Here is a 27,015-nt window from a genome sequence, read left to right as displayed (position 1 = left end):
TGTGCTGTTTGGGGACTATTTTTTAAATCTGCCATCCTGTCTGCCACTGCAGTACCACTCCTAGATGAATATTGACATTGTTATTGTTGACATTTTGATTAAATCCCTAAAGCATAATATCCTTGTATCTTGAGTCCATTGCAAACTTAGAAATATATTAGATGATTTATGTCCCACACATAAAAGAGTATATACTCGTTAATCGTCGCTGCCCGCCCCCTGCACGGTCCGGCCATGCCTGCGTTGGCCAGACCACGCCCACAAAATGCCACCAAATACCGTTGTGCCGCCCCCTCCCGCCCAGCGACCACCTCTGCCTGTCAATCAGGCAGAGGCGATCGCTTGGCAACGACAGCCGTCTGCTGTCTCGCATGTGCCAGCGCACTGTGGCGCCGGCACATGCGCATTTCTGACCAGATCGCTATGCTGCAATGAACAGCATCGAGCGTTCAGGTCAGAATTACCCACAATGTCTTGCCAATCTAACTGTAGAGAACAATAATATGTCACAGAAACTGACTACCTGCCTTCTAAATGCTGCAACTACTATATAACATTTTTCTGTATCATATTATTTACCATATACAATGAAAGACAGGCTAACATAACAGTTGTATCTTAAAATATGTGATTGCTGTTTTGGAAGCAATGTACTGTATATTTTTATTTAATTATTAAGTAATGAAACTTTAGTGAATGGAATATATCTTTTGTAAAGCTTACTTTGCAGATGTTTTTTTGCTGTCTCTATTGTACAAACATGAATGAATCCATTAAACTGTATACATCAGTACCCTGGTGAACAAGAGAGAGGATACATTTACTAAACAAGCATAATTTTTAGTTAGACATTAGTACACATCTATTTATGCACTTTGAATTACTTCTTTTTTTGTTAAGTTTATAATGCAAATGGATTTATTTTCTTGTGATCCTGCTTACCAAGGCCCTAGAACTGACAAAAGGGAACCAAACTTTTACAAATGGCATAAATGCAATGGATTTTAACAATGCAGAGAACTAAGTTTTCCATTAACCCTTTTTGATACAGTATTGAATATTTCTCAGATGTGTGCAAAGGGAAACATTTGTGTTATCTTTAATCTTAAACTAGCTACATTTATTGGGTTTTTGCTTATAGTAGGTGTGAAAAAAGTATACATATATTTTTATTTTATGTGTGGAATAACATATATAGATAGTGCTACTGTGTGGTGGAAGGTGTATAGGGTATTACAGTTGGTATAACAGTTTGGGTTAAGGTATTAGGGTTAGTTTAGGTGTTTGGGTCAGGGTATTACAGATAGGGAGTTAGGGTTGGTGTAGCAGTTTGGTTAGGATTTAGGGTATTATGGAAAATATAGTGCCATGGATTGTTTGAGGGAGGGGGGCCCCAAACCAATATCTTGCACAGGGCCCCATGAGGTCTAAATCCGGCTCTGCTCCCATGGATTTACACAAATGCTTTACATGATCAAAATTAGAACAACATGATACAGTACTATAATACAATACTGGGGAAATAAAGGGACCCTCTGGCTATCTTTATTTTCAATTACATTCTTTTGCATTTCAATATTTTGCATATATGCCACTATATATGCAGAGTGCATACCTTGTGTCACTGGTGGATGAGGTATCACATGTTCCTCACTTTAATGTCCTAATGGCTTAGAGCAGGAGCATGGCCTGAGAGCAGCATAAGGCAAATCTAATGTCTAACTCTAATCTCCACCAGATGACAGTTTACCCTAACCTTAGCTCAGCAACCAATCCCTAACTCTCGCACCAGCAGCCTAACCTTAATGTCAACATTCTGTCAATGTTGACATTTCCCCTGTCAACATTCTATGAATGTTGACATGCTGTCTGTTGACATTTTAACAACATCTTAACTGTCAACACTGTGGTGTAAACATTATGAATATTGACATTGTTATTGTTGACATTTTGATTTCATCCCTAAAGCATAATATCCTTGTATCTTGAGTCCATTGCAAACTTAGAAATATATTAGATGATTTATGTCCCACACAACAAAGATTCATATATATGTTGTATTTATTGTTTAAAATCTAACATTGTTTAGTAAAAAAAATTGTTAGAAAATAACTACTGTTGCAAAGCACTGTAATGCTCATATCACAATGGTCATTGTGTCAGTATTCCAACACAACAAAGTATGTGCACTGAAGTAAGCTGTAATTGGCTCAGAGTAAGTGAGTCTCCATTTGAGTAGACAGCTGCTATCCCCAAAGTGGATTGCTATTCCCCAAATATCTTATTCCCAATGCTCTTGCTGCACAGAGGAAGTAGTTGCTCCAGTCCTTATTACTGGGAGCTACTACTAAACAACTTACTAGTAATCAACAATAGTACTACTACTGGTACATTACTGGGCAATATGTATGGCACAATAATGAGCACTACTATTTGTTCTTTGCAAATTACAGATGAACACTACTGCTACTACTGCTGATACAGTACATTTCTGTCAATACATTTAATACTACCACAACACTGGGATCTTTCAATACTGATGGAACATTTTGAGACACTATTAGTTAATTATAATACTGGTGGTAACTTGATCATAGGGTTTGTATTTATATAATTATATCTGACATATTACTTGTCAATCAGGCAGAGGCGATCACTAGGCAATGACAGCCGTCAGCTGTCTCGCATGTGCCAGCGCACTGTGGCACCAACAAATGCGCATTTCTGCACAAAATGGCAAGCTGCTCAATCAGATTGTGATGTCACTCAGGTGCTAAAAGGGAGGGGTAATTCTGTGTAAGAAAAAACTATTTGTGTTCCCTAATGCACACTGAGTGAGAAATAATACTACATAATAATCAGATTATACAGAGATCTTAGTTGCGTATATCTGCAGATATAGGGTTAAGCCCCCAGGCCGTTCAGTAAGGTGTCTCCGTCACTGGGGGTCCCTAATACTAGGTATGGGTCTGGGGTGCAGGATCCCATCACGTCGGCACAGGTCGACTACCCCAGGTCAGCACACAGGTGAAAGTTAATAAGGGTTAATAAGAAGCACATAAGTGCTATATAAGTGAAGTGTGATTAAAATACAAAAATATATACAAAGTGATAGGGAAAATCATAAGTGTTAATAAAGTGTTAGGGTGTGCCGACCTGAAGCCGCCCAGCCATACCGACACAGGGGCCACCGCACCCCACACCCACCACATAAATAATTACATATATGTCTTGGTCTGAATGCCCAGTGTAAGGCCACATGATAATGGCTCCTACAGAATCTGAGAGCCAGTTTACCTGGAGACACCCCTAACTTCTCCAATGGCACTCTGGAGTCAGCAATCCCTCCTAATGCTGACCCATCCATGCCTCTCTAAATACAATGCACAAAATGGCAAGCTGCTCAATCAGATTGTGATGTCACTCAGGTGCTAAAAGGGAGGGGTAATTCTGTGAAAGAAAAAACAATTTGTGTTCCCTAATGCACACTGAGTGAGAAATAATACTACATAATAATCAGATAATAAGGAGATCTTTGTTGCGTATATCTGCAGATATAGGGTTAAGCCCCCAGGCCGTTCGGCAAGGCATCTCCGTCACTGGGGGTCCCTAATACTAGGTATGGGTCAAGGGTGCAGGACCCCATCACGTCGGCACAGGTCGGCTACCCCAGGTCAGCACACAGGTGAAAGTTACTGAGGGTTAATAAGAAGCACATAAGTTCTATATAAGTGAAGTGTGATTAAAATACAAAAATATATACAAAGTGATAGGGAAAATTATAAGTGTTAATAAAGTGTTAGGGTGTGCCGACCTGAAGCCGCCCAGCCATACCGACACAGGGGCCACCGCACCCCACACCCACCCCATAAATAATTACATATACTGTATGTCTGGGTCTGAATGCCCAATGTAAGGCCGCATGATAATGGCTCCTACAGAATCTGAGAGCCAGCTTACCTGGAGACACCCCTAACTCACTCAGGTGCTAAAAGGGAGGGGTAATTCTGTGTAAGCACTTATGTGCTTCTTATTAACCCTTATTAACTTTCACCTGTGTGCTGACCTGGGGTAGCCAACCTGTGCCGACGTGATGGGGTCCTGCACCCCGGACCCATACCTAGTATTAGGGACCTCCAGTGACGGAGACGCCTTGCCGAACGGCCTGGGGGCTTAACCCTATATCTGAGATATACGCAAATAAGATCTCCGTATTATCTGATAATTGTGTAGTATTATTTCTCAGTGTGCATTAGGAAACACAAATTGTTTTGTTTTTTCTTACATGCGCATTTCTGACCTGATCGCTGTGCTGCGATGAACAGCATCGAGCGTTCAGGTCAGAATGACCCCCAATGTCTTGGCAATCTAACTGTAGAGAACAATAATATGTCACAGAAACTGACTACCTGCCTTCTAAATGCTGCATACAGGTGTATATCTTCTCCAATTCACAAGTATACAGTATTTCTGCGGAATGCTTGCAACTACTATATAAAATTTTTGTATATCATATTATTTACCATATACAATGAAAGACAGGCTAACATAATAGTTGTATCTTAAAATATGTGATTGCTGTTTTGGAAGCTAAGTACTGTAAATTTTTATTTAATTATTAAGTAATGAAACTTTAGTGAATGGAATATATCTTTAGTAAAGCTTACTATGCAGATGTTTTTTGCTGTCTCTATTGTACAAACATGAATGAATCCATTAAACTGTATACATCGGCACCCTGGTGAACAAGAGAGAGGATACATTTACTAAACAAGCATAATCTTTAGTTAGACATTAGTACACATCTATTTATGCACTTTGAATTACTTCTTTTTTTGTTTAGTTTATAATGCAAATGGATTTATTTTCTTGTGATCCTGCTTACCAAGGCCCTAGAACTGACAAAAGGGAACCAAACTTTTACAAATGGCATAAATGCAATGGATTTTAACAATGCAGAGAACTAAGTTTTCCATTAACCAGTATTGAATATTTCTCAGATATGTACAAAGGGAAACATTTGTGTTATCTTTAATCTTAAACTAGCTACATTTACTGGGTTTTTGCTTATAGTATGTGTGAAAAAAGTATACATATATTTTTATTTTAAGTGCCATGTATAGGAAATATGGTACAAACAGAAAACTATAGATTCCATCAATTATTACTTAGACACAATGGTGCTGACTCTTAAGATGGGTACATACTAGAACAATTTTGGCACAATTTGTCATATTGGAATTACAAATCATGCATACAGTATCTTCAGCCGTTCAGCTGTTCAGCATGGCCAGTCAGAAGATATTGTGTGTGACCCACTGCAGTGTAATGAAGGACGGAATGAGAGCTCATTCTGTGGTTCATTAAATCACCCAGTGTGCAACGGCAGTCTCTGATGGTATGGGACAAAGGAAATTCATCTCGACCATCAGCAAGCTTGCTGGTCATTTAGATGTGTATCTGGTCTAAGATACACACAAAGTGTAGGAAGCCACAGCAGCTAGATTTACCACATTATGCTGATGTGGGTAGCCATTCGATTAATATGGGGGTATGTGCCTATGCAAGTGGATACCAGTTCAATCCAAAGATTTTAGGCTGGTGCCGTGTCTGTCTTCATTACTATCTCACTTACACCAGCCCATGCTAGGAGCAAGAGATGTGCTTCACTTCGCAATATGCATGAATCGCATGAAGCTTTTGAAACTTGTCCATGACACTGTCATAAAGCTTTCATGACACTCATAAACAGAACATGCATTTTCGTTGAAGTGGACAAATGTTGGATTACCAGAATAGGTGGACATGGCTCAACAAAACGTATTGGATCTAAATCGTGTTTTATAATATGTCATTGCTCATTTTTGGGGGGATTTAATTTTTTTAATGCTGTACATGCTATTATCAAAAATAAAATGGTGGTTTTTTTTTGTTTGTTATTACAGTAGGGGTGTATTACACATGATTTGTTGAAATTCCATGCCATAAAGAACCTCAGTTTACAGATACTGTACTGGAGAAAATGTGTTTCCTCTAATAAAATTTAAAGTGACGTGGAAAAAAAAATAGAAAGTAAATACATATGTAATACAAAATAGCAGACTGATTTTGCTTCACTGCGAGCGACTAAAGAAAAATAAAGTTAACTGTCAGTCTATTAAAACATTGCAGAAGTCAACATCTACAGTATCAAATAAGTATACTACTATTCAGAGATAAATCAAATGTTTAAAATGAGATCTGAAATCTCAAAGAACTGAAAACTAGCATCGTAGTATACCACATAAAAAAGATACTGTGAAATTTTTACAAAGCTTGGAATATACCATATACAATTTAACCAAGAGTTAAGGCAGAGCAGAGGAAGAAAGATTCAGGATATCTGTCACCCAGAGAATGGATTTAATGGGCCACACTTATAGTGCTGATGAACAGGAAAATTGAAAACATTCATATACTGTATGTCAAGTCTGTACAATAATGATTAATCCAGCACTATGTCTGGTACAGTATCCACTACCAAAGACTGGGGACAACTTTGTCAGGACACCACTTTACAATAGATCTCACACAAAATTACTTACAGATGGAAATTGAAGAAACATCAAATGGGATGCGGTTAATTTGCTGACAGTCGGGATTCCGGCGGTCAGGATACCGATGCCGGAATCCCGACTGCTGACAATACCGATAGCTGTAATCCCACCTCACAAGGGTCATTCCCACTTGTTGGTGTCTATGACACCCATTGGGGGAGATTCAAATGTTTGAAAAGTCAGTTGGGAGTCTGTTTTTTCCTATTAGTTAAGAAAAAACAGACTCCCAACTAACTTTTCAAACATTTGAATCTCCCCCATAGAGTGGGAATAGAACCTGTGGGGAGTGCAGCTATCCGGCATAATGATGACCAGCATGCCGTTGTCGGTATACTGACGTCTGGCATCCCAACCATTGGTAAACCATACTGAACCACATCAAAAGAATACTGAACAATCAATACACACAAATGTTTTTTTCTGTATGGCCATTTTGTATTTGGTATAGCTTCAGCTACAGTAATTTGGCAAAGAGAACATGGATTAAGTGTTACAAGGAATGCATTGTGTTCAGTTTGAACTCAGTTATATTATAATTACTAGAAAAAATCAGGGAGAGCATTTAAACAATCTTAAAAGTGTACTTATAAAATACATGAATATGGGCTTACAGACAGTCTAGATTAATGCGAACACTTAAAAGTATACTTTTTTCTACTTCATTACATTTGGATAAATGATTTGCTTTGCACACATACTGTAATTGACAAAAAGGTCTGCGGCTTTACAGTTCCCACAATATAGACATAGAACTGACTCAGTTGGTAACAAAGCGATAAAACAGTAAATCCTCACTATGTTGTTATGCGAGGCGTTTAACTACTGTAAATTTATGTTTTTTGCATACTGGGCAAATACGGCATGGTTTTAAATATAGCCCACAAATGTTGCACAGCATAATTTTTATACTGTCATGTACAGTTCAGCTACAACACTTCACTCCCAACACAAAATCTGAGTATTTTAAACCTGCCCCCAACTGTAGTTCAACATGATTTTGCCAAGGTGCAAATCTGCACTTTGGGGGTCATTCCGAGTTGTTCGCTCGGTAATTTTTTTTCGCATCGCAGCGATTTTCCGCTTAGTGCGCATGCGCTATGTCCGCAGTGCGACTGCGCCAAGTAAATTTGCTATGCAGGTAGGAATTTTACTCACGGCTTTTTCATCGTTCTGGTGATCGTAGTGTGATTGACAGGAAGTGGGTGTTACTGGGCGGAAACTGGCCGTTTTATGGGTGTGTGCGGAAAAACGCTACCGTTTCTGGGAAAAACGCGGGAGTGGCTGGAGAAACGGAGGAGTGTCTGGGCGAACGCTGGGTGTGTTTGTGACGTCAAACCAGGAACGACAAGCACTGAACTGATCGCAGATGCCGAGTAAGTCTGGAGCTACTCAGAAACTGCTAAGAGAGGTATAATCGCAATATTGCGAATACGTCGTTCGCAATTTTAAGAAGCTAAGATTCACTCCCAGTAGGCGGCGGCTTAGCGTGAGTAAATCTGCTAAAAGCAGCTTGCGAGCGAACAACTCGGAATGAGGGCCTTTATTTCCTGATTTCCTCCCCACTCAGAAATAGCCCCAAACCAGATAATGCTATTGAACAAGGTGGGTAATTCAGAGTTGAACACAGCAGTAAATTTGTTAGCAGTTGGGCAAAACCATGAGGGTAATTCAGACCTGATCACTGCTGAAAATTTGTTAGCAGTTGGGCAAAACCATGTGCACTTCAGGGGGGGCAGATATAACATGTGCAGAGAGAGTTAGATTTGGGTGGGATGTGTACAAACTGAAATCTAAATTGGAGTGTAAAAAAGTATTTACCCTGCACAGAAACAAAATAACCCACCCAAATCTAAATCTCTCTGCAAATGTTATATCTGCCACACCTGCAGTGCACATGGTTTTTCCCAACTGCTGACAAATTTGCTGCTGCAATCAACTCTAAATTACCAATTACCCCCATGGTTTTGCCCAACTGCAAAAAAATTTGATGCTGCGATCTACTCTGAATTACCTCCCATGTGCACTGCAGGTGTGGCAGATATAACATTTGCAGAGAGAGTTAGATTTGGGTCGGTTATTTTCAGAGATGAGCGGGTTCGGTTCGTTGAGATCCGAACCCCCCCGAACTTCACCTATTTTACACGGGTCCGAGGCAGCCTCGGATCTTCCCGCCTTGCTCGGTTAACCCGAACGAGGCCGAACGTCATCATCCCGCTGTCGGATTCTCGCAAGATTCGTATTCCATATAAAGAGCCGCACATCGCCGTCATTTTCACTCGTGCATTGGAGATTGAACAGAGAGGACGTGGATACGTTCTCTCCCTGAAAAGCTCCATATCTGTGCTCAGTGTGCTGCAAATATCTGTGCTCAGTGTGCTGCAAATATATGTGCTCAGTGTGCTGCAAATATCTACGTTCTCTGCCTGAAAACGCTCCATATCTGTGCTCAGTGTGCTGCAAATATCTACGTTCTCTGCCTGAAAAGCTCCATATCTGTGCTCAGTGTGCTGCAAATATCTGATCAGTGTGCTGCATTGTGGGAAACACCAGTATATAATTATAGTACAGTGCAGTAGGCCATTGCTGTATCTTGCAGCTCCGTGTCAGACTCAGTTCTAGACAGTATCCTGATCATAAGTGCTCAATATCTGCTGCATTGTTGTGTGACCAGTATATATATATAAATATATATATATATATATATATATATATTTATTATATAAAGTAGAACAGTGTAGCATTTTGGTGACCAACAGTATATAGTTGTACAGTACAGTAGTCCATTGCTGTTTCTTGCAGCTCCATGTCACTGCAAGTTTCCATCCATATCTGTGCTGCATTGTTGTGAGCAGTATATATAGTAGTACAGTGCAGCATTTTTGGTGACCAACAGTATATAGTTGTACAGTACAGTAGTCCATTGCTGTATCTTGCAGCTCCGTGTCACTACAAGTATCCATCCATATCTGTGCTCAGTGTGCTGCAAATATCTACGTTCTCTGCCTGAAAAGATCCATATCTGTGCTCAGTGTGCTGCAAATATCTGATCAGTGTGCTGCATTGTGGGGACCACCAGTATATAATTATAGTACAGTACAGTAGGCCATTGCTGTATCTTGCAGCTCCGTGTCAGACTCAGTTCTAGACAGTATCCTGATCATCAGTGCTCAATATCTGCTGCATTGTTGTGTGACCAGTATATATATATATATATATATATATTATATAAAGTAGAACAGTGTAGCATTTTGGTGACCAACAGTATATAGTTGTACAGTACAGTAGTCCATTGATGTTTCTTGCAGCTCCGTGTCACTGCAAGTTTCCATCCATATCTGTGCTGCATTGTTGTGAGCAGTATATATAGTAGTACAGTGCAGCATTTTTGGTGACCAACAGTATATAGTTGTACAGTACAGTAGTCCATTGCTGTATCTTGCAGCTCCGTGTCACTGCAAGTATCCATCCATATCTGTGCTCAGTGTGCTGCAAATATCTACGTTCTCTGCCTGAAAAGATCCATATCTGTGCTCAGTGTGCTGCAAATATCTGATCAGTGTGCTGCATTGTGGGGACCACCAGTATATAATTATAGTACAGTACAGTAGGCCATTGCTGTATCTTGCAGCTCCGTGTCAGACTCAGTTCTAGACAGTATCCTGATCATCAGTGCTCAATATCTGCTGCATTGTTGTGTGACCAGTATATATATATATATATATATATATATTATATAAAGTAGAACAGTGTAGCATTTTGGTGACCAACAGTATATAGTTGTACAGTACAGTAGTCCATTGCTGTTTCTTGCAGCTCCGTGTCACTGCAAGTTTCCATCCATATCTGTGCTGCATTGTTGTGAGCAGTATATATAGTAGTAAAGTGCAGCATTTTACTGACCAACAGTATATAGTTGTACAGTACAGTAGTCCATTGCTGTATCTTGCAGCTCCGTGTCACTGCAAGTATCCATCCATATCTGTGCTGCATTGTTGTGAGCAGTATATATAGTAGTACAGTGCAGCATTTTGGTGACCAACAGTATATAGTTGTACAGTACAGTAGTCCATTGCTGTATCTTGCAGCTCCGTGTCACTGCAAGTGTCCATATCTGTGCTGCATTGTTGTGAGCAGTATATATAGTAGTACAGTGCATCATTTTTGTGACCAACAGTATATAGTTGTACAGTACAGTAGTCCATTGTTGTATCTTGCAGCTCCGTGTCACTGCAAGTATCCATATCTGTGCTGCATTGTTGTGAGCAGTATATATAGTAGTACAATGCAGCATTTTGGTGACCAACAGTATATAGTTGTACAGTACAGTACAGTAGGCCATTGCTATTGATATAATAATATTACTGGCATATAATTCCACACATTAAAAAATGGAGAACAAAAATGTAGAGGGTGAAATAGGGAAAGATCAAGATCCACTTTCACCTAGTGCTGAAGCTGCTTCCACTAGTCATGACAGAGACGATTCAATGCCATCAACGTTGTCTGCCAAGGCCAATGCCCAATGTCATAGTAGAGAGCATGTAAAATCCAAAAAACTAAAGTTCAGTAAAATGACCCAAAAATCTAAATTAAAAGCGTCTGAGGAGAAGCGTAAACTTGCCAATATGCCATTTACGACACGGAGTGGCAAGGAACGGCTAAGGCCCTGGCCTATGTTCGTGGCTAGTGGTTCAGCTTCACATGAGGATGGAAGCACTCATCCTCCCGCTAGAAAACTGAAAAGAGTTAAGATGGCAAAAGCACAGCAAAGAACTGTGCGTTCTTCTAAATCACAAATCCCCAAGGAGAGTCTAATTGTGTCGGCGGTTGCGATGCCTGACCTTCCCAACATTGGACGGGAAGAGGTGGCTCCTTCCACCATTTGCACACCCCCTGCAAGTGCTGGAAGGAGCACCCACAGTCCAGTTCCTGATAGTCAAATTGAAGATGTCACTGTTGAAGGATGAGGATATGGGTGTTGCTGGCGCTGAGGAGGAAATTGACAAGGAGGATTCTGATGGTGAGGTGGTTTGTTTAAGTCAGGCACCCGGGGAGACACGTGTTGTCCATGGGATGAGTACGGCCATTGACATGCCTGGTCATATTACAAAAAAATCACCTCTTCGGTGTGGAATTATTTTAACAGAAATGCGGACAACAGGTGTCAAGCCGTGTGGCCTTTGTCAAGCTGTAATAAGTAGGGGCAAGGACGTTAACCCCCTAGGAACATCCTCCCTTATACGTCACCTGGAGCGCATTCATCAGAAGTGATTGACAAGTTCCAAAACTTTGGGTGACAGCGGAAGCAGTCCACTGACAACTAAATCCCTTCCTCTTGTACCCAAGCTCCTGCAAACCACACCACCATCTCCCTCAGTGTCAATTTCCTCCTTAGACAGGAACACCAATAGTCCTGCAGGCCATGTCACTGGCAAGTCTGATGAGTCCTCTCCTAACTGGGATTCCAACGATGGATCCTTGAGTGTAACGCCTACTGCTGCTGGTGCTGCTGTTGTTGCTGCTGGGAGTCGATCGTCATCCCAGAGGGGAAGTCGGAAGACCACTTGTACTACTTCCAGTAAGCAATTGATTGTCCAACAGTCCTTTGCGAGGAAGATGAAATATCACAGCAGTCATCCTGTTGCAAAGCGGATAACTCAGGCCTTGGCAGCTGTGTTGGTGTTAGACGTGTGTCCGGTATCCACTGTTAGTTCACAGGGACTTAGAGAATTTCTTGAGGTAGTGTGTCCCTGGTACCAAATGCCATCTAGGTTCCACTTCACTAGGCAGGCGATAGCGAGATTTTACCAATTAATATCAGTGATTTATAATTAATCATTAATTACAGTGATCTTGCCAAATGATTCCAGTGATTTTGTCATTTTCTTCCAGTGATTTGGACCAATAATACCATTGATTAGAACGAATAATTCCTATGATTTTGTCATTTTCTTCCAGTGATTTGGACCAATAATTCCATTGATTAGAATGAATAATTCCTGTGATTTTGTCATTTTCTTCCAGTGATTTGGACCAATAATACCATTGATTAGAACAAATAATTCCTGTGATATTGAGGTGTTTGTGTCACTTAGCTTAGCCATCCAGCAACCACAGTGCACCTCTTTTTCTCTTTTCTTTGCATCATGTGCTGTTTGGGGCCAAATGTTTTAAGTGCCATCCTGTCTGACACTGCAGTGCCACTCCTAGATGGGCCAGGTGTTTGTGCCGCCCTCTTGAGTCGCTTAGCTTAGTCATCCAGCAACTTTGGTGCAAATTTTAGGACTAAAAATAGTATTGTGAGGTGTGAGGTGTTCAGAATAGACTGGAAATGAGTGGAAATTATGGTTATTGAGGTTAATAATACTATAGGATCAAAATTACCCCAAAATTCTATGATTTAAGCTGTTTTTGAGGGGTTTTTGAAAAAAAACACCCGAAATCCAACAAAAAATTTTAAGGGAGATTTTGCCAAAACGCGTCAGATCCAAAACACGGCCGCGGAACCGAATCCAAAACCAAAACACAAAACACAAAAAATATCCGGTGCACATCTCTAGTTATTTTGTTTCTGTGCAGAGTAAATACTGCCAGCTTTATTTTTACACTGCAATTTAGATTTCAGTTTGAACACACCTTACTCATATCTTACTCTCTCTGCACATGTAATATCTGCCCCCCTCCCCCCTGCAGTGCACATGGGGGGTCATTCTGAGTTGATCACTAGCTGCATTCGTTCGCTGTACTGCGATGAGGCAAAAAACCTGCACTTCTGCGCATGCGTATGCGGCGCAATGCGCACGTGGGACGTACTATTACAACGGCCGATGTAGTTTCACACAGGGTCTAGTGAAGCGTTTCAGTCGCACTGCTGACCGCAGAGTGATTGACATGAACTCGGCATTTCTGGGTGTCAACTGACCGTTTCCAGGGAGTGTTCGTTAAAATGCAGGCGTGCCAGGAAAAACACAGGCATGGCTTGGCTAACGCAGGGCATGTTTGTGACATCAAAACAGGATCTGAATAGTCTGAAGTGATCGCAAACACTGAGTCGGTTCTGAGCTACTCAGAAACTGCACAAACATTTTTTGTAGCCGCTCTGCAATACTTTCGTTCGCACTTCTGTTTACCTAAAATACACTCCCAATGGGTGGCGGCATAGCATTTGCACGGCTGCTAATAACTGCTAGCGAGCGAACAACTCGGAATGACCACATTGGTTTTGCCCAACTGCTAACAAATTTGCTGCTGCGATCAACTCTGAATTAGCCCCAATATCCTTCTATATGCTTAATGTCTTCCTTACCACTATTAATATTACAGATGTGCAGCAGGCATTTTTCGTGTTTTGTATTTTGGTTTTGGATTCAAACGCGTTTGTGCAAAACCACCCTTTTGGATTTTTGTTGGATTCAGATGCATTTTGGATTCAGGTGTTTTTTTTTTTAAAAAAACCTCAAAAACAGCTAAAATCATAGAATTAGGGGGTAATTTTGATCCTATAATATTATTAACCTCAATAACCATAATTTCCACTCATTTCCAGTCTATTCTGAACACCTCACACCTCACAATATTATTTTTAGTCATAAAATTTGCACCAAGGTCGCTGGATGACTAAGCTAAGCGACCCAAGTGGGCGGCACAAACACCTGGCACTGCAGTGTCAAACAGGATGGCACTTAAAAAGTAGTCCCCAAACAGCACATGATGCAAAGATAAATAAAAAAAGAGGTGCAAGATGGAATTGTCCTTGGGCCCTCCCACCCACCCTTATGTTGTATAAACAGGACATGCACACTTTAAGAAACACATCTTTTCAGCCACAGGGTCTGCCACACGACTGTGGCTGAAATGACTGGTTAGTTGGGGCCCCCATCAAAAAAGAAACAATCAATCTCTCCTTGCACAAACTGGATCTACAGAGGCAAGATGTCGACCTCATCATCATCCTCCGATTCCTCACCCCTTTCACTGTGTACATCCTCCTCCTCACAGAGTATTAATTCGTCCCCACTGGAATCCACCATCCATGGAGGAATTTATAATTAATTTTGATGAACATCATCTTTTCCACATATTCTGGAAGTAACCTCCTACGCCGATCGCTGACAAGGTGACCGGCTTAACTAAACACTCTTTCGGAGTACACACTGGAGGGGGGGGGGGGGGGGCAACTTAGGTAAAATAAAGCCAGTTTGTGCAAGGGCCTCCAAATTGCCTCTTTTTCCTGCCAGTATCGGTACGGACTGTCTGACATGCCTACTTGGATGCTGTCACTCATATAATCCTCCACCATTCTTTCAATGGTGACAGAATCATATGCAGTGACAGTAGACATGTCAGTAATCGTTGGCAGGTCCTTCAGTCCAGACCAGATGTCAGCACTTGCTCCTGACTGCCCTGCATCACCGCCAGCGGGTGGTTTTGGAAATTTTATCCCTTCCCTGGCAGCTCCAGTGGTGGTAGAAAATGAAGGAGGAGCTGTTGGCGGGTCACGTTCCGCTTAATTTGACAATTGTCTCACCAGCAGGTCTTTGAACATCTGCAGACTTGTGTCTGCCAGAAAGAGAGATACAATGAAGGCTTTAAACCTAGGATCGAGCACGGTGGCCAAAATGTAGTGCTCTGATTTCAACAGATTGACCACCCATGAATCCTGGTTAAGCGAATAAAGGGCTCCATCCACAAGTCCCACATGCCTAGCGGAATAGCTCAGTTTTAGCTCCTCCTTCAATCTTTCCAGCTGCTTCTGCAAAAGCCTGATGAGGGGAATGACCTGACTTAGGCTGGCAGTGTCTGAACTCACTTCACGTGTGGCAAGTTCAAAGGGTTGGAGAACCTTGCACAACATGGAAATCATTCTCCACTGCGCTTGAGTCAGGTGCATTCCCCCTCCTTTACCTATATCATAGGCAGATGTATAGGCTTGAATGGCCTTTTGCTTCTCCTCCATCCTCTGAAGCATATAGAGGGTTGAATTCCACCTCGTTACCACCTCTTGCTTCAGCTGATGGCAGGGCATGTTCAGGAGTGTTTGCTGGTGCTCCAGTCTTCGGCACGCGGTGGTTGAATGCCGAGAGTGGCCAGCAATTTTTGGGCCACAGACAGCATCTCCTGCATGCCTCTTTCATTTTCCAAAAAATTCTGCACCACTAAATTAATTGTATGTGCAAAACATTGGACATGCTGGAATTTGCCCACATGTAATGCACGCACAATATTGGTGGTGTTGTCCGATATCACAAATCCCCAGGAGAGTCCAATTGGGGTAAGCGATTCTGCGATGATGTTCCTTCAGTTTCCGTAAGAGGTTGTCAGCTGTGTGCCTCTTATGGAAAGTGGTGATACAAAGCGTAGCCTGCCTAGGAACGAGTTGGCATTTGCGAGATGCTTCTACTGGTGCCGCCGCTGTTGTTGCTGCGGGAGGCAATACATCTACCTAGTGGGCTGTCACAGTCATATAGTCCTTAGTCTGCCCTGCTCCACTTGTCCACATGTCCGTGGTTAAGTGGACAGTGGGTGCAATTGCATTTTTTAGGAAACTGAGGACACTTTTTCTGACGTCTGTGTACATTCTCGGTATCGCCTGTCTAGAGAAATGGAACATAGATGGGATTTTGTACCGGGGATACACTACCTCTAGCAATTCTCTAATTCTCTGTGAACTAATGGTGGATACCAGATGCACGTCTAACACCAACATAATTGTCAAGGCCTGAGTTATCTGCTTTGCAACAGGATGACTGCTGTGATATTTCAACTTCCTCGCAAAGGACTGTTGGACAGTCAATTGCTTACTGGAAGTAGTACAAGTGGTCTTCTGACATCCCCTTTGGGATGACAATCGACTCCCAGCAGCAACAACAGCAGCGCCAGCAGCAACAGCAGCAGTAGATGTTCCACTCAAGGATCCATCTGAGGAATCCCAGTTAGGAGAGGACTCATCAGACTTGCCAGTGACATGGCCTGCAGGACTATTGGCGTTCCTGTCTAAGGAGGAAATTGACATTGAGGGAGTTGGTGGGGTGGTTTGCAGGAGCTTGGGTACAAGAGGAAGAAGGGATTTAGTTGTCAGTGGACTGCTTCCGCTGTTACCCAAATTTTTTGAACGTGTCAATGACTTCTGATGAGTGCACTCCAGGTGACGTATAAGAGAGGATGTTCCTAGGTGGTTAACATCCTTACCCCTACTTATTACAGCTTGACAAAGGCAACACACGGCTTGACACCTGTTGTCCCCATTTCTGTTGGAATAATTCCACACCGAAGAGGTGATATTTTTTTTAATATGACCAGGCATGTCAATGACCTTATTCATCCCACGGACAACAGGTGTCTCCCCGGGTGCTTGACTTAAACAAACCACCTCACCATCAGAATCCTCCTTGTCTATTTCCTCCTCAGCGCTAGCAACACCCATATCCTCATCCTGGTGTACTTCAACAGTGACATCTTCAATTTGAATATCAGGAACTGGACTGTGGGTGCTCCTTCCAGCACTTGCAGGGGGCATGCAAATTGTGGAAGGAGCCACCTCTTCCCGTCCAGTGTTGGGAAGGTCAGGCATCGCAACCGACACAATTGGACTCTCCTTGGGGATTTGTGATTTAGAAGAACGCACAGTTCTTTGCTGTGATTTTGCCAGCTTAACTCTTTTAATTTTTCTAGCGGGAGGATGAGTGCTTCCATCCTCATGTGAAGCTGAACCACTAGTCATGAGGAACATAGGAGAGGGCCTTAGCCGTTCCATGCCACTCCGTGTCGTAAATGGCATATTGGCAAGTTTACGCTTCTCCTCAGATGATTTTAATTTAGATTTTAGGTCATTTTACTGAACTTTTGCTTTTTGGATTTTACATGCTCTCTAATATGACATTGGGCATTGGCCTTGGCAGATGACATTGATGGCATTGAATCGTCTCTGCTATGACTAGTGGCAGCAGCTTCAGCACTAGGTGGAAGTGGATCTTGATCTTTCCCTATTTTACCCTCCAAATTTTTGTTCTCCATTTCTTAATGTGTGTAATTATATGCCAGTAATATATCTGGAATTAGACGGCAGTAATGTCTGGAATTAGATACCACTAGATAGATACTAGATACCTCTGTGACTGGAATGATGATGACCTATGCACAGTGACAGGACACTATCACAGCACCCTTACTGAGCACCACAAGACAATGAGCAGTGATACTGAGCACTGATGATACTGAGCATTGATGATACTGAGTACTGATAGTACGGAGAACTGACACTGAGCAGCATGATTAGCACAAGACACTGTACTAGTATTAGTAATGTAGTATTACTAAGCACCACAAGACAATGAACAGTGATACTGAGCACTGATGATACTGAGCACTGATGATACTACGGAGAACTGACACTGAGCAGCATGATTAGCACAAGACACTGTACTAGTATTAGTAATGTAGTATTAGTGAGCACCACAAGACAATGAGCAGTAATACTGAGCACTGATGATACTGAGCACTGATGATACTACGGAGAACTGACACTGAGCAGCACAATTAGCATAAGACACTGTACTAGTATTAGTAATGTAGTATTAGTGAGCACCACAAGACAATGAGCAGTAATACTGAGCACTGATGATACTGAGCACTGATGATACTACGGAGAACTGACACTGAGCAGCACAATTAGCCCAAGACACTGTACTAGTATTAGTAATGTAGTATTAGTGAGCACCACAAGACAATGAGCAGTGATACTGAGCACTGATGATACTACGGAGAACTGACAATGAGCAGCACGATTAGCACAAAACACTGTACTAGTATTAGTAATGTACTATTGCTGAGCAACACAAGACAATGAGCAATGATACTGAGCACAGATGATACTGAGCACTGATGATACTACAGAGAACTGACACTGAGCAGCATGATTAGCACAAGACACTGTACTAGTATTAGTAATGTAGTATTACTGAGCACCACAAGACAATGAGCAGTGATACTGAGCACTGATTATACTGACCACTGATGACACTGAGCACTGATAATACTGAGCACTGATGATACTATGAAGAACTGACACTGAGCAGCACGATTAGCACAAGACACTGTACTAGTATTAGTAATGTAGTATTACTGAGCACCACAAGACAATGAGCAGTGATACTGAGCACTGATGATACTGAGCACTGATGATACTGTGGAGAACTGACACTGATCAGCACGATTAGCACAAGACACTGTACTAGTATTAGTAACGTAGTATTACTGAGCACCACAAGATGATGAGCAGTGATACTGAGCACTGATGATACTGAGCACAGATGATACTGAGCACTGATGAAACTGAGCACTGATGATACTTTGGAGAACTGACACAGGGGGTCATTTCTGAGTTGTTCACTCGTTGCCTATTTTCGCTATACTGCGATTTGTTGCAAACTGCGCATGCGCTTAGTTATTTAACTAAAAACTTAGCAGATTTGCTGTGGATTTTGCGGCGCTTTTCAGTCGCACTGCTGATCGGTAAATGATTGATAGGAAAGGGGCATTTCTGGGTGGTAACTCAGCTTTTTCCCGGCGTTTGCAAAAAACCGCAGGCGTGTCAGGGAAAAACGCGGGAGTGTCTGGAGAAATGCGGGAGTGGCTGGCCGAACGTAGGGCATGTTTTTGACATCAAACCAGGAACTAAACGGACTGAGCTGATCGCAATCTGTGAGTAGGTCCGGAGCTACTCAGAAACTGCAAAGAATCATTTAGTAGCAATTCTGCTAATCTTTCGTTCGCAATTCTGCTAAGCTAAGATACACTCCCAGAGGGCGGCGGCCTAGCATGTGCCATGCTGCTAAAAGCAGCTAGCGAGTGAACAACTCGGAATGACCCCCAATGAGCAGCACGATTAGCACAAGACACTGTACTAGTATTAGTAATGTAGTAATACTGAGCCCACAGGACAATGAGCAGTGATACTGAGCACTGATGATCCTGAGCACTGATGATACTGAGCAATGATGATACTACTGAGAACTGACACTGAGCAGCACGATTAGCACAAGACACTGTACTAGTATTAGTAATGTAGTAATACTGAGCACCACAAGACAATGAGCAGTGATACTGAGCACTGATGATACTGAGCACTGATGATACTACGGAGAACTGACACTGAGCAGAACGATGCAGCATAAGACACTGTACTAGTATTATTGAGCAGCACAAAAGCACTCTGGAATTGTCACTCCCCAGATACCACTGTGACTGGAATGATGATGACCGATGCAGTCACAGGACACTACTACCACAGCACCCTACAACAGCAAGATACAGCACAAGAGAGACACTGATGAAACCGACTTGCCCTACGTCGGAGAAACACGTTAAGGATAAGGGACGTTAACCGCATCTCTGTGAGCCCTGACTACTGCACTTTACAGCCGCAGCGCTGATCCAGCACTTTACCACCACCTCCAGTTACCAGCTCCAGCCGTGGTGTGGGTTCCCCCCCTTCTCCCTTGCTGGGACGCTGTCCGCATCTGACCGCCGCGCCCGTGTCACCGCATTGCCCAGGAGCTCTGGAAGCGGACCACCACTCTCTTCATCTGCAGCGGTGAGATACCACACTGTCGGATAGCGGCGGGGGGTTGTAGCCTACCCACTTGCTGTGGGAGCAATCGGTTACATTCTTACTGCATTGCTACATATGTTACTTATTTTTCAAGAGGATCAAGTGGACCTGCTACGGTTCTATTGTCTTGCTCATTAGTTATCACCTGCATGGTGGGACATTGAGCATTACCTCTCTCAGCTACATTGAGAACGTTTTCTTTCCCACAATCATTTGGGATTACAAGCTTATATCATTGTTAGTTCAGTGGTTTCCTTTTGTGCGGTTTCATTCATTCATGTTTTAAATCATTAGTATAAATACATTTTAAGTGTTTTATCCAATAATAAATTGGTATATATTCTCTATGCGCTCTCTTTTGTTTAATTAATTTTAGACAGATTGGTTAGTATTACTGAGCAGCACAAAAGCACTATGGAGTTGTCACCCCGCAGATACCACTGTGACTGGAATGATGATGACCGATGCAGTCACAGGACACTACTACCAGAGCACCCTACAGCAGCAAGATGCAGTACAAGAGAGACACTGTTCTAGTATTACTGAGCAGCACAAAAGCACTGATACTGAGCACTGATACTGAGATTTGACACTGAGAGAACGTAGCCACGTCCTCTCTGTACCCTCTACAATGCACAAGTGAAAATGGCGGCAACAAGCGGCTCTTTATATGGAATCCGAATCTCGCAAGAATCCGACAGTGGGATGATGACGTTTTGCCTCGTTCGGGTTTTCCGAGTCAGGCGGGAACAACTGAGCCTGGCTCAGACACGTGTTTGACACTTGGAGTTCGGTAGGGTTCGGTTCTCAGAGAACCGAAGCCGCTCATCTCTAATTAATATCATAATTTTGAACAAATATTCTATAATGATCATTTACTAATGTCATTGTCATTAATAACTAATTATGTACAGATATGTTCTCATACACCAAGTGTCTTTACGCTATATGGCACAAGACATTTTGTGTGAGTGATACACTCCAAAAAGGGTAACACAGTGTACTTTCTCCCTAAATATTTGTCACTTCATAGTCACATACTGTAGAAAGACGCTTATAGTGTAACAGAGATGCTAGGTTGTGACTTTTGGTATGACTAACTCGTACAAAGTTGTAAATTCTTGTTGTTTCAGCAGTGCGAATAAGACACAAATTTGAAGAAAAAGGATACTTGCCACGGCTAAGTTAAAAGGACCCGAACTTGCCTAGAGTATAGGTGAATGTGGACACATCTGTACCCTTAAACCATTGATAACGAACTTACAAGGTTATACTGTAACATGGAAATATACCTGTACAAATACTGCAGGGAATATTCTTTTCTTACAGTACAGGTTGAGTATCCCATATCCAAATATTCCGAAATACGGAATATTCCGAAATACGGACTTTTTTGAGTGAGAGTGAGATAGTGAAACCTTTGTTTTTTGATGACTCAATGTACACAAACTTTGTTTAATACACAAAGTTATTAAAAATATTGTATTAAATGACCATCAGGCTGTGTGTATAAGGTGTATATGAAACATAAATGAATTGTGTGAATATACACACACTTTGTTTAATGCACAAAGTTATAAAAAATATTGGCTAAAATGACCATCAGGCTGTCTGTATAAGGTGTATATGTAACATAAATGCATTCTGTGCTTAGATTTAGGTCCCATCGCCATGATATCTCATTATGGTACACAATTATTCCAAAATACGGAAAAATCTGATATCCAAAATACCTCTGGTCCCAAGCATTTTGGATAAGAGATACTCAACCTGTATCTGGAATGTATAGCACGCAAGACATAATTCTCATTAAAAATATATTTTTTCAATAATCAGTATTCAAAAATAATGACATATATGTAGTTATATAAAATATGGTAATATTACAACATAAAATACAATACAATATGTCTAATACAGTATGTTTTATGTGTGTATGTGTGTGCAATTCCTGTATAATCAAACTTCACATAGTACAAATGTATAGTACAACATTGCATATATTTAACCATTTAAGTAACTATTCAACATACAGTATAACAGATTGACAAATAACAATCGATTCATTTACATATACCTTATCTAAACTGGAGATGAGCGGGTTCGGATTTTGGAAACCCAAACCCCACAGAACACCCCCAATCCGGTTTGGGTTTTCCCACCAGACTTGGTTCCCAGTATGAAGCAAAACGTCATCATCCTGGTGTCGAATTCTTGCGAGATCCGGCATTTGTATATTTTGTGCCTCCCGCCCCATCATCTTCACTCCAGTCCTGGAGAGTGTAGCGAGAGGAAGTGTGTCCTCAGTGTTTGTGCGGGAAAGTGGTGTGGCGCATGGGGTGGTGACCTGCTCTTTTGTATCATTCCAGTGGTACTGTCTTGTGCTGCATCAGTCCAGTGGTGGTGTCTTGTGCTGCATCAGTCCAGTGGTGGTGTCCTGTGCTGCCATAAGTCCAGTGGTGCTGCTGTATAAGTCCAGTCTAGTGGTGATGCCTTGTGCTGCATTAGTCCATTGGTGGTGTCTTGTCTAGTCCAGCAGTACAGCCGCATAAGTTCAGTGGTACAGACACATAAGTCCAGCGGTACAGCCATATAAGTCCAGTGGTACAGCCATATAAGTCCAGTGGTACTGGCGTAAAAGTCCAGCAGTACAGCAGTATAAGTCTAGAGGTACTGCCGTATAAGTCCAGTGGTACAGCCGTATAAGTTCACTGGTACAGCTGTAAAATTCCAGCGGTACTGCCGTATAAGTCCAGTGGTGCTGTCCTGTGCTGTATATTATTTACTCCAAATAAAGGGGTTATTAATATTTAATCCAAATAGTTTTTACAGGGTTTGCCCTGTGTGGTGTAGATGTACGCTCTCCTGTGCTGCATATTGTTATATAACTCCAGAAAAAGAATGGAGAATAAAAATTTGGAGGATAAAACTGCTGCCACTAGTCATGACATAGACGATGAAATGCCATCAACGTCATCTGCCATGGCCAATGCCCAATGTCATAGTAGAAGGCATGTAAAATCCAAAAAGCCAAAGTTCAGTAAAATGACCCCAAAAGAGTGGCAAGGAATGGCTAAGGCCCTGGCCTATGTTCATGACTAGTGGTTCAGCTTCACATGACGATGGAAGCCCTCATCCTCCTGCTAGAAAAATTAAAACAGTTAAGCTGGCAAAAGCACAGCAAAGAACTGTGCATTCTAAGATGGTATCACAAATCCCCAAGGAGAGTCCAAGTGAGTCCAAGTGTGTTGGCGGTTGCGATGCCTGACCTTCCCAACACTAAACGGACACCATTTGCACGCTCTCTGCAAGTGCTGGAAGGAGCACCCACAGTCCAGTTTCTGATATTCAAATTGAAAATGTCACTGTTGAAATACACCAGGATGAGGATATGGGTGTAGCTGGCACTGAGGAGGAAGTTGACAAGGAGGATTCTGATGGTGATGTGGTTTGTTTAAATCAAGCACCAGGGAAGACAGTTGTTGTCTGTGGGATGAAAAAATCCACCTCTTCGGTGCGGAATAATTTCTATCCAAATCCGGACAACTACTGTCTTGCCAAATGTACCTTATGTAAAGGTGTAATAAGTAGCGGTAAGGATGTAAACCACCTAGGAACATCCTCCCTTATATGTCACCTGCAGCACAGTCTTGTGGCAGACCCTGGCGCTGAAATGACTGGTTTGTTAAAGTGTGTGTGTTCTGTTCATACAACATAAGGGTGGGTGTGAGGGCCCAAGGACAATTCAAGCTTGCACCTCTTTTCTTTGCATTATATGCTCTTTGGAGCATTGCCAGCTTGTTTTGTGGGGTCCAAACGAACCAATCATTTCAGCCACAGCCATTTGGCAGACCCTAGTGCTGAAATAGTTAGTTTGTTAAAATGTGTGTGTCCTGTTTATACAACGTAAGGGTGGGCAGAGCCGGCCTTAGGCATAGGCAAACTAGGCAATTGCCTAGGGCATCTGGTATGCCTAGGGGCACAAGCAGCTTCTGCTGATTAAAATGATATGCAGCATGCCTATATTCTGTGTGTAGCATTTCGTATGCAGATACAGCTACAGTCGCACACAGTATATAGGCATGCCACATATCATTTTAATCAGCTAAAACTGCTTGTGCATCCTAGCCACATAACAATGTAAATAAGATGCATTTTCATAAAAAATAGGCACCCGACGTTAGCAGAGCTGCCAGTTGACTCAAGCCAGGAACTATATGTGTCATTATGTGTATAAGGGCAAAAATAATGTGCGGCATATGTGTAAGGGACATTATGTGTGTCATTATGTGTATAAGGGCATTAAGAATGTACGGCATATGTGTAAGGGAAATTATGTGTATAAGGGCATTAATAAGGGTTGGCATAATGTGTAAGGCGCATTATGTTTATAAGGACATTAATAATGTGTGTCATATGTGTAAGGGGCATTACTGTGTGGTATTATGTGTATAAATGCATTACCAGTGTGTGGCATTATGTGTATAAGGTGCTGTGTGGTCTGATGTGAATAAAGAGCAATATGGTGCGGTGTAAAGTGAATAAGGAGCAATATGGTGTGGTGTCATGAGAATAAAGAGCAATATGGTGTGGTGTAATGTGAATAAGGAGCAATTCAGTATGATGTTATGTGAATGAGGGGCACTACTGTGAGGAGTAACATATATAAGGTAAAGTGGTACTACTGTGTGATGTAATGTGAATAAGGGACACTATCGCATGATAAATTGTGAATAAAATTGCACTACTGTGAGGCATAATTTGAATTGGGGGTACAATTGTGCGGGCATGCCCCTTGCCAGCAAAAACACATACATTTTTGGGCTGTGCACTGAATGTGCACACTGTTCTTATTTAAATTACAGGGGGTAGGAAAATGAAAAAAAAAAAAAAAGGACTGCTATGGGTGGGGGGTGATGGTGCTGGGAAAGGGTTGCAGGATCAGAGGCGGAACTAGTGGTGGTGCAAGGGGGCACCAGCAAAAATCTTGCCTAGGGCATCATATTGGTTAGGGCCGGCTCTGAGGGTGGGTGTGAGGTCCCAAGGACAATTCCATCTTGCACCTCTTTTTTTTCTTTGCATTATGTAATATTTGTGGCCTAGTTTTTCAAACTGCCATCCTGTCTGACACTGCAGTGCCACTCCTAGATGAGCCACGTGTTTATGTCGCCCACTTGTGTCGCTAAGCATAGTCATCCAGCTACCTCGATGCAACCTTTTGGCCTAAAAACAATACTGTGAGGTGTTCCGAATAAACAGGAAAAGAGTGAAAAATTTATGTTATTGAGGTTAATAATAGCATAGGAACAAAAAAAAAATCATTCTGTGATTTTAGCTGTTTTTATGCTTTGTTCCCAAAAAATACAGATCCAAAACCAAAATCACAACCCGCAAGGGTGGTATTGGGAAAACCAATCCAGATCCAAAACACGAAGAAAGATGCAGCTCTAAAACCAAAACACAAAACATGAAAAGTGCACACCCCTAATCTAAACACCTATAGAATCCCATCATAATCTATGAAACAGAGAAGTAATAAAGACCAATGTACAGATTCAGACTTAAAGTTAATGTATCGTGGGAAAGTGTAAGCACATGGCTTGGAGGGAGGAGGTGCATGCTTGACCCCATCTTGGTTGGCTTACTCTGTAGCCGGCCATATCTCCATTACATAATATCCATTTATGCACAATGTATTATGAAAACTATTAAACTACAAAACAATATATATAAGCCCATTAGGATCGAAGACATATTATCTCTACAATATATAGTAATACTGTATAATTATCCAATTCTATTCCATGACTACAGAAATTACCAAAATTATTACACAATGGGGGTCATTCTGACCCAATCACACGTTGCAGTTTATAGCAACAGTACGATCGGGTCAGTACTGCGCATGCGCTGGCCCTGCAGTGCGCCAGCGCATGCCAGATGCCCGAAGGCCGTCGTTGCCTAGCGATCGCCTCTGCCTGATTGACAGGCAGAGGCGGTCGCTGGGCGGGAGCCGGCTGGACGGCGGCGTTAAGATGCCGTTTAGGGGGAGAGGTCCAGCCAACGCAGGCATGGCCGGACCATTGGGGAGGGGGCAGGCTGCGGCGGCTGCGTGATGTCACACGCAGCCGCTGCGACCCGGGCAGAGAAGAGGTTTTCCCAGCCAGCCGCAGGAGCTGCACTGGCTGGGAGTTACTCCTCAATTGCAAAAGCATCACCGTTGTGCGATGCTTTTGCATTTCTGCGAGGGGGGGGAGTGCAGCACTGACATGCGGGGTGGGCTAGCACAGCTACAATCAACTCAGAATGACCCCCAATATCCACAACACCTGCGACTTGGAGAATGGATTAAGAAGCTATTGTGTAGCAATGACCACATATCAATTCCACTATGTTATTTACATTAGGTATTCCATCTCCAAAGATATCAATACAGTAGCTAAGATACATGATCACAAGGAAAAAAAAATATATACCATTGTACAATACACCTTTTCCTATTTCTAAAACAAACACTGAACTCCATTAGCTAAACATTAACAAATCAGAAATACCAATTTACCTGAATTACTACAATATAGCTTTATTAATGTTTATAATAAAGATTACCTTGGATAAAAAATGAATTAATCATGATGCATGCTCGAGCATGATGGACCTTCCATGAATAGAATGTATACTTGATGCTGAGCTTCTGAAAATGCACGCTGTCACCTACCTACTGCTGCATGTGTGTGTTCCTTGTTGGCATAGACATGCATCCGCCTGGCCATTGATGCTATGCTGTTGACTAGTCACTGGTGCCATGGC

At 42.1% G+C, this 27,015-nt stretch overlaps 1 long non-coding RNA gene across 1 annotated transcript; it reads right to left on the bottom strand.

Annotated features, from left to right (window-relative positions):
* Window positions 1-717: 717 nt before the first annotated feature.
* On the bottom strand, window positions 718-27,015 carry LOC134947752 (uncharacterized). Its single transcript, XR_010182747.1, has 3 exons — window positions 26,924-27,015; window positions 4,668-4,738; window positions 718-795 (listed from the first exon to the last, which is right to left on the bottom strand). It is a non-coding gene; the product is annotated as an uncharacterized LOC134947752 (long non-coding RNA).

The sequence above is a fragment of the Pseudophryne corroboree genome, chromosome 8, assembly GCF_028390025.1.
Source record: "Pseudophryne corroboree isolate aPseCor3 chromosome 8, aPseCor3.hap2, whole genome shotgun sequence".
Lineage (NCBI taxonomy): Eukaryota > Metazoa > Chordata > Amphibia > Anura > Myobatrachidae > Pseudophryne > Pseudophryne corroboree.
The sequence above is the reverse complement of the archived record's forward strand: the minus strand, read 5'-3'. Positions and strand labels throughout refer to the sequence as shown.